Raw genomic sequence first — 12,610 nt, forward strand, 5'->3', positions numbered from 1 at the left:
AATACTTAAATTATCATAAATGAAGCTTGAGGTGTTATTCTATTGGGTTGTAGCAAAAAACAGATTATGGTGGGCAGAAGATACAGATGAAGGTAACCACATATTGCAGGTGTTCCTTAAATAGCTACAAATTTAAAATGGAATTGTAGTAATTCTCCTCCCGATTGTTTAAAAGCTTGCCTTTAAGAGCCTGTTTGAATTTAAGAGCACCATGAAATGTGTTGTTTTTCTTGTGGTACGATTTAATTTCAAGGGATACTATAATGAAAAACAAGCATTTTACTGCTTGCTTTATTGGCTTCATTTGTGTTGCTTGCCTAGTGTGGTTAATGCTTGTTGTAATTAATTGCCTGGTTTTCAGTCAGCAATTCACATCAATAATAATATAGAACACAGGGAAAGAAAAAAAAAAAAGACAGTCTACTTGGCCTGTTATTCTGTGATATCAGCAGCAGTAAAAGAGGGCTGAACATTGTCCTCATAAGAAATGTGTATACATTTCACGTGTTATAATATTTAACTGTTATCAGAATGCTCTTATTTGATCTTTCTCAGTCAAAGAGCATTGTTTAATCTCGGAATCTTCCCAGTTTTTAAGAGTGCAAGATCCAGGAGGAATCTTAGGAAGAAAAGCATATTTAGCTTCCTTTACAAAAATGTGCTGCTTGTTTGTATTTCAGGCCAGCTGGACTGAAATGGCAGAATGCATTACAGTTCTTGGTCAGCAAGACTGTTTTGTGACTGGAGGCTTGGTCAGGTGGTTGAATGAGAGCTCTACATTTCTTGGTGACCTTTAATGTTGCCCATAAACGCAGCCTCACTTCCCCTTGGTGAAGGAGGGGTTTGTCATAGTCAGTGGGAGCGAAATGAGGCCACGAGAGATGGCTTGTGCCTATACAAACATGAGCTGTGGTTGTTTGAGGTCCAAATTCCCATCTCTAAGCTGAGGAAATAACTGTGGCCTTGCGTGCAGGGTGAAAGTTTTTTCTGGTTGTCCTCTAACCCTGTGGGGAGGCTCTTTTTCCAATGTGAGTGGCTTTTTTGGTTTGCTTAAACATTTCTCCCATGTAGCTCAAGATTTATTGACAACGAAGAAACTCCTTTAAAAAGAAAAGTAAATGCTTAAACTGCTTAAGTGCTACTTGAACAGGTGTATAAGTCAGTTTATCACAGTAACCCATTCCTTGGGCTAGTCCAGAAACCTTTGCTTTATGAAGGACGTGTGCATTTGCAGAAAAATGTGCTCATTGCTAACCTCATATTTATTGTATCTTTTATTGCACTGACAACTTCAGAGAGCTCTGAATCTGTTCTTGGGATGAATGTCTGAGATGTGGGCTGCTTAACCTGGAGTGGAGGCTTAAGGATCATTTCATCACTGTATGTGAAGGGAAGGTGGAAAGAAGACTGAGCCAGGTTCCTCTGATACCCAGTGGTGTAATAAGAGGCAATGGGTGTATACCAAAACATTCCATACTGTGAAACTGAAACCTCAGGTGACTGCTGGAGGTAGTGTTGGAGTGCTGGGGTTGGCTGGGTGACCCCCACTGGTACCAGAATGGCCTTTTGGATCTTAATTATGTGGTGGTTGGAGTGAAATAGAAAATGTGCTTCTTTAGATGGTTGGTTGCTGTGATGAAATGGGTTTGGATGGGACGGCGTGCCCAAATGAAAGTGAATTGGTAATAGCTGAAGTGTGTTAGTAGAATTTCACTGCTACTGTCTACTGAAAAATGTTCAGGTGTTCTGTAATTATAATCAGTAAAGTGTTTTGTTCATCTTCATGAGTGAGTAAGAGCAGAAGTGGGGTCAGTTTCAATGGGATGTGACTTCTAGGGAGTTCCCTGAAAAATGGAGGCTCTCCTGTGTCCTCCCCAGTCAGTTCCAAGACTTTTTGCAATAATTTTTTAGTTGCAGCAAAACTTTGTTGGTTTTTTGTTTGTTTGTTTGTTTTCCTTCAAAATTAAAGAGATTTCTGCATTAGGGGAGCGCTTCCAGCTTTTGAGTTGCATCGTAGAGAATATTTCAATTAATTTTTGAGGATGTGTGATACCTTTAAGATAAGAGAAACTTTTTATAGGTGATGACTTGTTTTTGATGTTGCAACTGAAAACACAAAAAAGAATTTAACATGAGACAGCTGATGTTTTTGCTCCAATGAGCACATGCTTTGGCACGGTAGAGAAAAATGGGTCTGGGCTACTAATACTGCAAAGTAGTAACTGAATGCACTGTGCAGTTCTTGAGTTGTCAAATAGTCAGAAAGGCCTATTGGGATGTACCAGAAGCTGTGTATGTGGCCACGTATCAAAGCTTCTCTGAAGATTTGGGAGAAGAGATGCATTCTGTATGGGAATTGGTACAAGTGAGTTGATACGTCATCTTTATTTGCTTATTTCAATTATTGTTGTTTTCTTTATTTCTTAAAATAACTTCTTCAGACACAAAAGAACTGACTAACTTTTTGAAGGGCAGGTTAAACTGCTCTGGAACACTGTGTATGTCAGTAAACTGAAGATGTTGTTTTGTTTCCTTTATAGCATTGCTTCTTGATCCTGAATAAATGATACCTCCAAAGTGCTCCTGTTTTCTCAAAAGACGGCAACTATTTTAAAACAAATGGAGTAATCTTATTTTTGGCGCAGTGATTCGGATGTGCTCCTGACAGTTTGAAATCACTCTATAAGTTTCTATCAGCCCTGAAAACCTCTATAAGCCACAAAAGTTGTGAGTTCTCAGCAGTTAAATTCTTTGGGTTCCCGCTGGGAAGGTGGGGGCAGAGGACTGTGGTGCTTTAGCCACCGGCTGGGTTAAACCACAACAGACTGCTATATGCTTCCATAAGAAATTAATTTCCTTAATCTCAGTTTATGTTGTTGGTTTTATTAAATTGAAATTGTTTATTATTTTGCCACTGTACATATTGCCTATCAAGTCTGTATGAACTAAAGTGTAATCAAGCAGTTATTTTTGCCCTCTACTGAATTCAAAATGTAGTTCCAAGCCAAGGAGTTGTTATATAACGTGACCTGCTTGTTTCTTACACACCAGTGAACACTGGACAGATTTTCTGCTCAGGTGCACCTAACACATATTTCACGCTTAGCTGCTTTCTTTCTGTGGAATGGCATACTTGACCTGAAAGAGATCACTGTTGCCAAAAGCAGTATCTTAAGTGTTCTTTCTTTCTAAGTCATCTCCCTTGGGAGACCTACTTAATGTGCTTCACTCCTGCCATCTGTAAGAAAGAGAAATGGCATAGGGGTACTGATGCAGAAGATCCTCTTTGTAACTACAGTTCTTATTTTTCGCTTGCAATATTAACTTCACTCTCCCTGTATATACAATACTCTTGAGTGCTGATTATTTTTCCTTGGGGTTGATGAATTGGAAGTGGTAGAAACCAACACTCCGTTTGGGTCCAGTTGCTTGATGACTTTTCTGAACACATAGACAGAGAACAGATCATTTCAGTGATGACTTCTGTGTAGTAAAACAGGGTTGTGTCTTTTCATCTGGGTTTTAATGCAGATTCTTGAGAGCAGGTTTTGAATGCCCAGTATTCAGGGAGGAATCTCAGCATGGTAGGTTTGCTGATTATTCTTCCAAAGTTGTCCATTCTATCTTGTGGATTTTCCCTTACCTCTTTTTGGTGTGGTTCATTTCTTAAAAAGAGGTTGCCTGGAAAAAATGTTTAGGTAAGTAACTGTAGTCTTATAAACATTACATAGCGTAGATCTCTTCAGAGAATTCCAGTGTTGTAAATGAATGATGTCTTTTCAGTGCAGAAATAAAACCCTGATTTTTGTGCGGGCAGTCTCTTTTGTCTGTGCCTGCCTATCTTTGGAGGGAGTTGTATGCATTTATTTGAAAAGCAGTTAACACCTTGTTTGTTCTGTTTCAGTTGCAGCAGCTCTTGGAGGACAGTGAAGACCAGCTCTCTAAGCACTGAGATTCTAGCGTTAATGAGACTGAAGAGCAGTAAGGCTTTTTGTTCTATCAGTGCTTTAATTGTGCTTTTGAGAACAGAACCATACCTTAGCTGTTTGGGTGTATGAGAGCAACCTAAATAAAAAGGGCAGTATGGTTGGGGTTCCTTAAGAAACAAAGTAGATCCCACTTAGTTTAATGAAATGGACTTTAGTAGTTGTTTGCTTGTTTTTTGTAATTTAACCTGAGGTCCTAAGCACCATAACTTGTTATTTCTCTCTAAATCATGCAGGCTTTGAAAGCCAGATGGAAAGTGGAATGATCATCTTATGATAACTGATACTCAAAATGTAAGTTTGTGTAAGCAATGATGTATGAGTAAGAACTGTTCGTGGATACATTGACAATCTTTAAATTCACTAAAGAAGTATTTTTTGTGTAGGCAATGTGCTCTGCTATCCATCTGCAGTACTTCCACCTTGATGATGCAAAACCCCAGAAAGAAAAAAATATGCTAAAAAAAGTCTCAGTTTTGAAAGGGAACTCCAACCGATACTGATGTGTATTCCCAGTGCAGTATATTTATTGTTTGGGTTTTTTTCCTATTTTTGAAAGGAAAAAAAAAACAACACCTTGCAATTGTTAAAGAGTAATGGAGTAACAGCTGTTAATAACTTCCAGTGTTGAGCCTTAAAGTCACCCTTTTTGTTCAATCTAAATCTTAAGTCAAAGTGTTGTTGCCAAAATCAGTGGACAAACTCAACAGAAAGTACCGTGTATCTCATGAGCTCTCACTGCTTTGCACTGGAGCAGTTTGTTATGCCTGCAAGAATGCTATAACTGTTGACTGGTTTGGTTTCTTCTTTACTTAAATTGACTATTATTTTTACATGGAATTTGTACCAGGGGATTTCAAGTTTTGTATTGACTTAATTTAACTAATATATTTATTTTCAGGAGGAGGATTTGTATGTACGTATGGTAGATTTATGCATATATACACTTCAAATTATTATCCTTTTCTTAAAAATAAACACCAAACCCTATTGTTCATTTTTGCCTGGCACAAGGATGAGTTTCTAGAAGAAAAGGAAGATTCTCTTAAGATTCTCTTAACCTTCTGAGGAGAGAGTCTAAGGAGAAATGCAGCAATTCTATTACCAAACTAAAGAGGCAGTTGTAGAAAGAAAATGAAGAACAGGCTGAAAAGGAAGTCACATTACCCAAAGTCTACTGGGAGAACAAAGAAAAGGTGTGAGCTTATAACAGGGAATTCCAAGGTTTGTATTGATTTAATTTGATGAATTTATTTTCAGGGAGAGGAATTCAAGGTATGATAATCCTATGTAAACATTCATTTTAATTATCCTCTTTCAGAAAAATATCTACCTCAACCTGAGGGTGAATGGCTCTGCTTTCTATAGTGTCTGGTTCAGTCATCTCATGAAGGTCTGTTCCATGTGCTTCTCAATGGAGGCAAGCCAGGAGGAAGAAAAATAAACTCCTATATCAAACGCATGGTCAGAGATGTAATTTGGACAGTGCAGGGGAGTGAGCGAGTGTCAGGGATGCTAAGATATGCCTCAAGGGGTTTAGGTTTTGGTGTTCTTCAGCAATGTAGAGCCCAGCCTTGCAAGGAAGAAATTCTTTGCTCAGAGGGTGTGATTTTGGTGTTCAGCTGTCAGGCAAGATTATTGGTCTAAGCTGTTTTTTGTTATTGCTATTAAATGCCAGTGAAATTCTATTTATATTCAGACAGTGGGGAGATTGGCCTAAATCATTTTTTCTTTTCCTTAGCAGAAAGGACAGGTCACTGCAAAGATAGAAAGAGAATGGCAAAGTAGGCTTCAAGAAATCAAAACAAAACACCCTGTGGTTGAATGTAAAGACTGCATTGATTACATGGACAGAGTAACGTGTGAGAGAAATCTCAGCTGAAGGGTTAGCAAGGATTGTTGAGTGTCAGAAGCTGCAGATCCAGAATATTCTGAAAGAAAATATGGGAACAGAACAGGTCTTAAAAGAGCTTGAAATAGAACTGGGAAGCAAATATTGTAGACGTCTTGTCAGACAGGTAACAAATAATTGTTCTGTTTCTCTGAAGCCTGTTTTATAAACAACAAAAAGTGCTTGAAAGATTATATGCAAGCCAGTGCTGAGCCTGGTGAGCAGGGTGCAGACCAAATGGTGTCTTAAAGCAGGTAAGTATTAAAGCAGAGCTTTGAAGCCCCAAATCTCCTGCTTGCTGCAGCTGTCAGCCAATACAAGGAACCATGCCTTTGCATCAAGGGCATTGTTATGTCAGGAATGATTCTTCAGCTGGCACAGTAGTTTTTCCAGTTCTTTTGTGGAGGAGTTCAGTTGCTGAGGAAATGTGAATCCCCTAGGCAATGCTTCTCTCCTCCTCCTCCCTGCTCCCATCTCCCTCCCGACCCTTGAAACGTGCTGATAGTTGTGCACTGTAGCTTTTCCCAAAGCAGTCCCATGCACCATAGCAAGACTGGGGGCTGTGTAGCTCAGGAGGAACTTCATGGGAGGCACTGCAATGTCTCTGGGGCTTTCAGTTTAGTTTGAGTTGTTGTGCAACCAAAAAACATAAAGGGAGAAAGCCCAAGAGAGTCTTTGGCTTTGTGCCTATACCGCGGCTTGAATTTCTTCACCAAAATAACAAACCATCTATTAAATGCAAAACAATGCAGGCAGCGCAGCCCTTCTGCCTCTCGAGCTCCCTGTGCTGGCTATAGAAAGCAGCCGTTGCTCCCCTGGAAGTAGCCCAGTCTATGTAAATTTCTTAAGTTAACTCAATGCAGCCGCGTGTGAGTCTTCCCAGCTGGGCGAGTTTCCTTCAGCTGACTCCAGCAGGCCCTGTTTGGCTGTTGGCTTTAAAAATAAGTAAGGGGATAGGTAGATAGACAGGTAGATAGACAGGTAGATAGACAGGTAGATAGACAGATAGATAGATAAGTGACAGTTCAACCTCCCAGTGTTGTATTGCTTAGCTGTCTGACACCTTGTCCTCAGTATTCTTTGTCTTTTGTTGTTACCTTTATGTAAAATGCCGAGTCTGGAGATCTTTAATTTTTGTCATGTTCTCTGGTTATCGGCAGAGCTGAAAAGAAAATTATGAATGCTGCCAGCAGCTTGTTACAATGGCTAAAGAACTGGAAACCTCTCTTCGACACACATTGCATTGCAAAACTACTCACTCAGGTGTGTTGGCTTATTTATCTGTTTGCTTTTTCACCATATTGATGAAAGACATCAGTAATTACGTCAGAAGGTGGGGATAGGTGGAACAGCATCCCTCAAACTGTAAGTAATATCAGATTTGCAACTACCTGCAAAATCTCGACATACTTAAGTCTTTGGGTCCTGATTAGTTGCATCCCAGATTCCTATGGGATTAGGATGATGTAGTTGCCAAGCCACTCTCAGTGATGTTTGAAAAGTCTCAGTGAAGTCTCGGGTGGCAGGAAAAAAAAGACAGTGTCACACCCATTTTTAAGAAGTGTAGAAAGAATTATCCTTGGTACTGAAGACTTGTCTAAGTCTAAGCTAATGATAAAGGTGTTCAGAAATGTGTTCCATATGACTTGAATCAACAATGCAGACTGAAACAGAAACTTCAAATGTTCGTATTGGGAGTAAAAATTCCAATGATTTTTGAAGTGATACATACTACGTAGACCATCCTTACATCAGGTCCTCTTTCACTGCAGAAAACATTACTATTCCTCAGAGGTAATTTATGAAAGGCAATGGAAATATCTTCAATGCAAAAAGAGGCACTAATTTCTACAGCTGTTAACAAACCAAGAGCATATTTCATTAGCAGTTCCTGGTTTGTAATGATTAAAATACTAAAATAAAAAGAAATGGAGAGAAACTTACATTGAATCCATTACATGACCATTGTCACTCAGGTAGATGCTGCTGCAAGACACAATTGTGTGTGCTCAACTGATAGATTTCTGTTTACCTTTTCCTTTAAGAGGAAAAGAGTGCAAGATCCAGGAGGAATCTTAGGGAGAAAAACGTATTTAGCTTCCTTTACAAAAATGTGCTGCTTGTTTGTATTTCAGGCCAGCTGGCCTGAAATAGCAGAATGCATTACAGTTCTTGGTCAGCAAGACTGTTTTGTGACTGCAGGCTTGGTCAGGTGGTTGAATGAGAGCTCTACATTTCTTGGTGACCTTTAATGTTGCCCATAAACGCAGCCTCACTTCCCCTTGGTGAAGGAGGGGTTTGTCATAGTCAGTGGGAGCGAAATGAAGCCACGAGAGACGGCTTGTGCCTATACAAACACAAGCTGTGGTTGTTTGAGGTCCAAATTCCCATCTCTAAGCTGAGGAAATAACTGTGGCCTTGCGTGCAGGGTGAAAGTTTTTTCTGGTTGTCCTCTAACCCTGTGGGGAGGCTCTTTTTCCAATGTGAGTGGCTTTTTTGGTTTGCTTAAACATTTCCCCCACATAGCTCAAGGCAAAAAAGAAGTACTTTATTCCTGCTTAAGTGGTACTTGAACAGGTGTATAAGTCGATTTATCACAGTAACCTGTTCCTTGGGCTAGTTCAGAAATGTTTGCTGGATGAAGAAAGTGTGCATCTGTAGAAGTAAACATGTTCTGTGATTTTAGAGCTGAATGAAACAGTTGCTGACCCCACTCACACTAAAGGTTTGAGCAGTTAATATTTTGTATGCGTTTCCTTTAGAAACTGAGGCCCCACAGTGATGAGAACTGACCTTCTGTATTACTGACAGCTCTGGAGAAAGGCAAAGATGCAGCTGGTCCAGCCAAACAATCCAGTGTTAGTTTCTTCAGGATGCTCCTTTATGTGTTTTAATGGAAGATTCTCCTACATTTGTTCATCCTCTCTTGTGGGACAGATAGAAGTTTTTAAACACGTAGAGGAAGTAGGGGAAAGAAAAAAATTATGTTCTAATCACCACTACTAAGAAGGACAATGTTCAGATCTAGATGGTTGCTCTTTTATTTTTATCACATCCTAGTTCCATGTAACATGAACGGCCTAAACAACAACACATGTGTGAGAATATGGATGTAGATTGCAATAATCAATTAAAACCTTGCTTACCTTGTATTTACTGTGCATCTCCAAAGAATTCTGATGCTGCTGATGGAATTCTAATTTTTTCCATAAGGAAAATCAACTCCTGAGGCCTGAAGTGAAGCTCTGTACTCAAGCAGCACCAATCATTCCCTGGTGAGTAATGTTACAGGAACAAGGAGATACTTAGCCTAAGAATCAGCAGGTCCTGGTCAAAAGCATTGCTTGATCCTCCTCCTGATGCCCATAGGAAAGAAGAAACCGTGACAGGTTCTAACAGGATGTAGCAATTCCTGAATTTGAACAGCTGACAGCTTTAGAACTGGGGGATGTTGCATTGCATAATGTATGCGGTAGTACTTGTTACTTGCGGTTCAACTATGCATCACCACAAGATATCTTAAAATAAATTGGCCACATGTTTTGACAAAGTGCGTTATACTCTGAAATGACTTCTCTGTTTTGTTCAAGAATTCTTCATGCGCTGTTACTCCTTTCTCATTCATATGGCTCCTTGTTTTATTACTGCGTGTATTGTATGGTAGCCAGAGTTTTGGTTTTGTTCCAGTGATGTTGCAGTTCAGCACTATTTTCCTCAAGCTCTGTTTAGTACTTTCATCCCCAAAGAGGTGTAGTGCAGTGGTACTTCTGCTCCTGCTACTGTATTTGTGTTCTTTGTATTTTCTTGAGGTGATTTATCTTGCAGGTATAGTATGTTTGCACATTCTTTCTTGGAATAGAAACTAAGAAACTATTTCTTAGCCTGTTTGTAAATATGTGCCACTCAATTTCATGCTACAATGCCAACAGAATAGCTATTTCCAAGGCGCATTTTTTTCATGCTATATTTAGATGCTAATTAGAGTTCATCTTTTATATAGATCTTGGTCATCTTTTATATGGTTAAATGTGCCTCCTGAAATAACTGCCACCTGCTTTCCTCCTGGTGACTGGGACCTGCTTCACCATTGCCTTTCTCCAGAGCTGTCAGTAACGCAGAACTGTCCTCATCACTGTGGGACCTCAGCTCCCAAATCAAATACATTAAAAATGTATTTGTGTGATCTTTAAATTAGGGGTGCCAGATAACTGGATTTGTCTGTAACTCATGCATATTCTCAGCATACAGTCAGTGTTTTATCTCATCTCTGTAGTGGCATCTTTGTGTAATGTCTGTAGCTATTAATGAAAATGCTTCAGAATAGATCTAGCAATGACAAGACTTGAATTCCCACGCTCTTTGCTTTTTGTGGTTGTATGCTCACATTTGAAACCTTGTCTCCTACCACAGCAAGTTCCTGTGCAGAAGGATAGTTATGAGTTGGAACTGGGGCTGTGAGAGGTGAGGTCGCTTTTTAAGTAACTTTCAAAGCCTGGAATTTGAAAGCAGGTCTCTTATATTGTGGGATTGATCTTGAACTGTTATGTTACATTTTCTTTTGATGACTTAACTGTGCTTTCATTCTTCTTTCATTTGTGATCTAGTTTATACCCTTGTCCTTTCTTTAAAAATACAAAAACATAAAAAATCTGTCATTATATTGGCCTGTTTTATTTGCCTTTGTACTCAGACTCCTTTTTTTTCCTTCATCAATTTTAATCTTAGCTTCTGTTTCCCTTTGGCTTTGCACGGACTCTTTATTTTTTCTCTCCTTGAATATCATGTTGTTTTAGGAATGTTTTTCCCCTCTGTCCTGTTGTTCCTTCACTGCAGGGGATGTTTATTTGTCATTATAAACTTCTTCACCAGAGTGACAGATACGTATGAATCAGATAAGAAAAACACTGATATTGCTATTGCTATAGTGAATTGCTATTATGTAATACTACAGACCTTCTCTACCTTTAGCTTTCTGAAGAAGTTGTACCATTCTTTTTCCTCCCACAGTGCAGTCAGCCGAATTTATGTCAGTTGTTTGTCCAATATGTTGTGCAAGAGCACCAGTGATGGAGACTATACAACCAACCAGACAAATACTTTTCAGTATCTCATTATTCTTAATGCTTGAAGTCTGATTCTCCACTCCCTTTGTGTCTTACCTGAGCTCTTATTCTGTACTTTAACCCCTTCTTCTGCAATGTACCAAGGACGTGGAATAGGGATTTCTTTTATCTTCATGTTATCAGTCTCAATTTTCTTTCATTTAACTAATGCTGCTACTATTAATCTTCCTTGCATAAGACATCTGTAAGATGCATGGGTCTGTTTTTGCATGTTAATGTAGGAAGAGCCTAAAGGACCACAAATAGTAAATGGGGGAAAAAAAACCTGGATCCAACAGTATTGGCACAACCATGCTTGACAGCCTTCAGACTGGTTCAACTGTTGGTCAGCTCTTCTGCTGAGTTACTACAGTGTTTGTAGAACACCCTGTCTGTGGTTATGGATGTATTTTAAGATTGCTATGATAAAATCCACGTTCGGTAAGTGTTATCTATGGATACGTCAAAAAGGAAACTCTGGCTTGTGTTTCCAGGCTCTCCTTAGCACCTTTGGAATTTCATATCTCATTACAGCCCTCATCTCTTATTTTGCTTTTCAGTTGGTAGGTTGGTACTTCCCACTGAACTTTGGAGATCTACTTACTACCATATACTTTTCCCATAAAATCTCAAGCTGGCTATACTTCCCAGAAGTATTCAGATACACAGACACATATATATGTTTCAGTCATTCATCCTTAAAATATGCTGTCAAAGCCATTCTTCTACTGTTGGAACTCTTCTCATGTTTCCTTTTGTTCTGTGGGAGTTGCTAAGATTTCCCATTGAAATTTATTTTAAATGTTTGTTCTTTTGTGCAGATTCACTGCACAGTCTTGTCTCCCACAGTGTAGATGGGTTACAATGGAGACGATGGTAACCTGGCAGTGGTACAGGAGCACATTACTTGCAGCTGCAGTGAGATTTCACCCAGCATTCTGTTGCGGAGTACTTGACACTTCCAAGTTAAAACCATTAAGAAATGGTTTTCTCTCTGTTCTCATTGCTTGGGCAAATATTTCAGTGTTGTGTAGGCTTGGAGCAGTGATCTATGTGAGAAAAAAGATTCTTGTTTTCCTGCCTCTTGTATATGCTTACCTACCAAGCGAGCTTTTTAACACTTGATAAAATAAGTCTGTTTCCATCATGTAATGATACGTTTTTGTAAATCTGAATACTAGTAAAGAAATTCATGTCTGTTGCCAAATGTTCTGGCTGGATGCCATCCCTGGTGTTCTGGCTTCATCCAGATGATGAATGTTCCCTGTCAAGCCTGCAGCCTAGTGAGAGAGGACAATGGTACAGAAGTACTGTAATTATCTAATCAACTTTGCTTTAGAATGTTAAGCAAATGCAATTCTTTAATACTCTGGTTTTACTATAGCTGTTAATTAGCATGTGCAAATGCAATTTATACAGCAAAACTGAATAGAGGAAATATTCACTTTTAAGTTACTTTACTCCCCTCTAGTGGTCTTATGCCATATGTACTTTTATATAATATCTAATTACAATCGATTTAAGGATAATGTTAATAATTGGTAAAAAAAAAAAAAAACAACAACAAAAAGTCTACTGTTAACTACTCATTCCTCTGCTCGTTATCTCTTCCTGCAGTGAAACCAGACACT

At 39.0% G+C, this 12,610-nt stretch overlaps 1 long non-coding RNA gene across 1 annotated transcript; it reads left to right on the forward strand.

Moving 5' to 3' along the window:
- The first annotated feature begins 3,897 nt into the window (after positions 1 to 3,897).
- LOC146758456 (uncharacterized) lies at positions 3,898 to 7,051 on the forward strand. Its single transcript, XR_014934385.1, has 2 exons — positions 3,898 to 3,981; positions 4,223 to 7,051. It is a non-coding gene; the product is annotated as an uncharacterized LOC146758456 (long non-coding RNA).
- Positions 7,052 to 12,610: the final 5,559 nt, after the last annotated feature.

The sequence above is a fragment of the Coturnix japonica genome, chromosome 14 (genome assembly GCF_054131305.1).
Source record: "Coturnix japonica strain WE chromosome 14, WE-NBRP24, whole genome shotgun sequence".
Classification (NCBI taxonomy): Eukaryota; Metazoa; Chordata; class Aves; order Galliformes; family Phasianidae; genus Coturnix; species Coturnix japonica.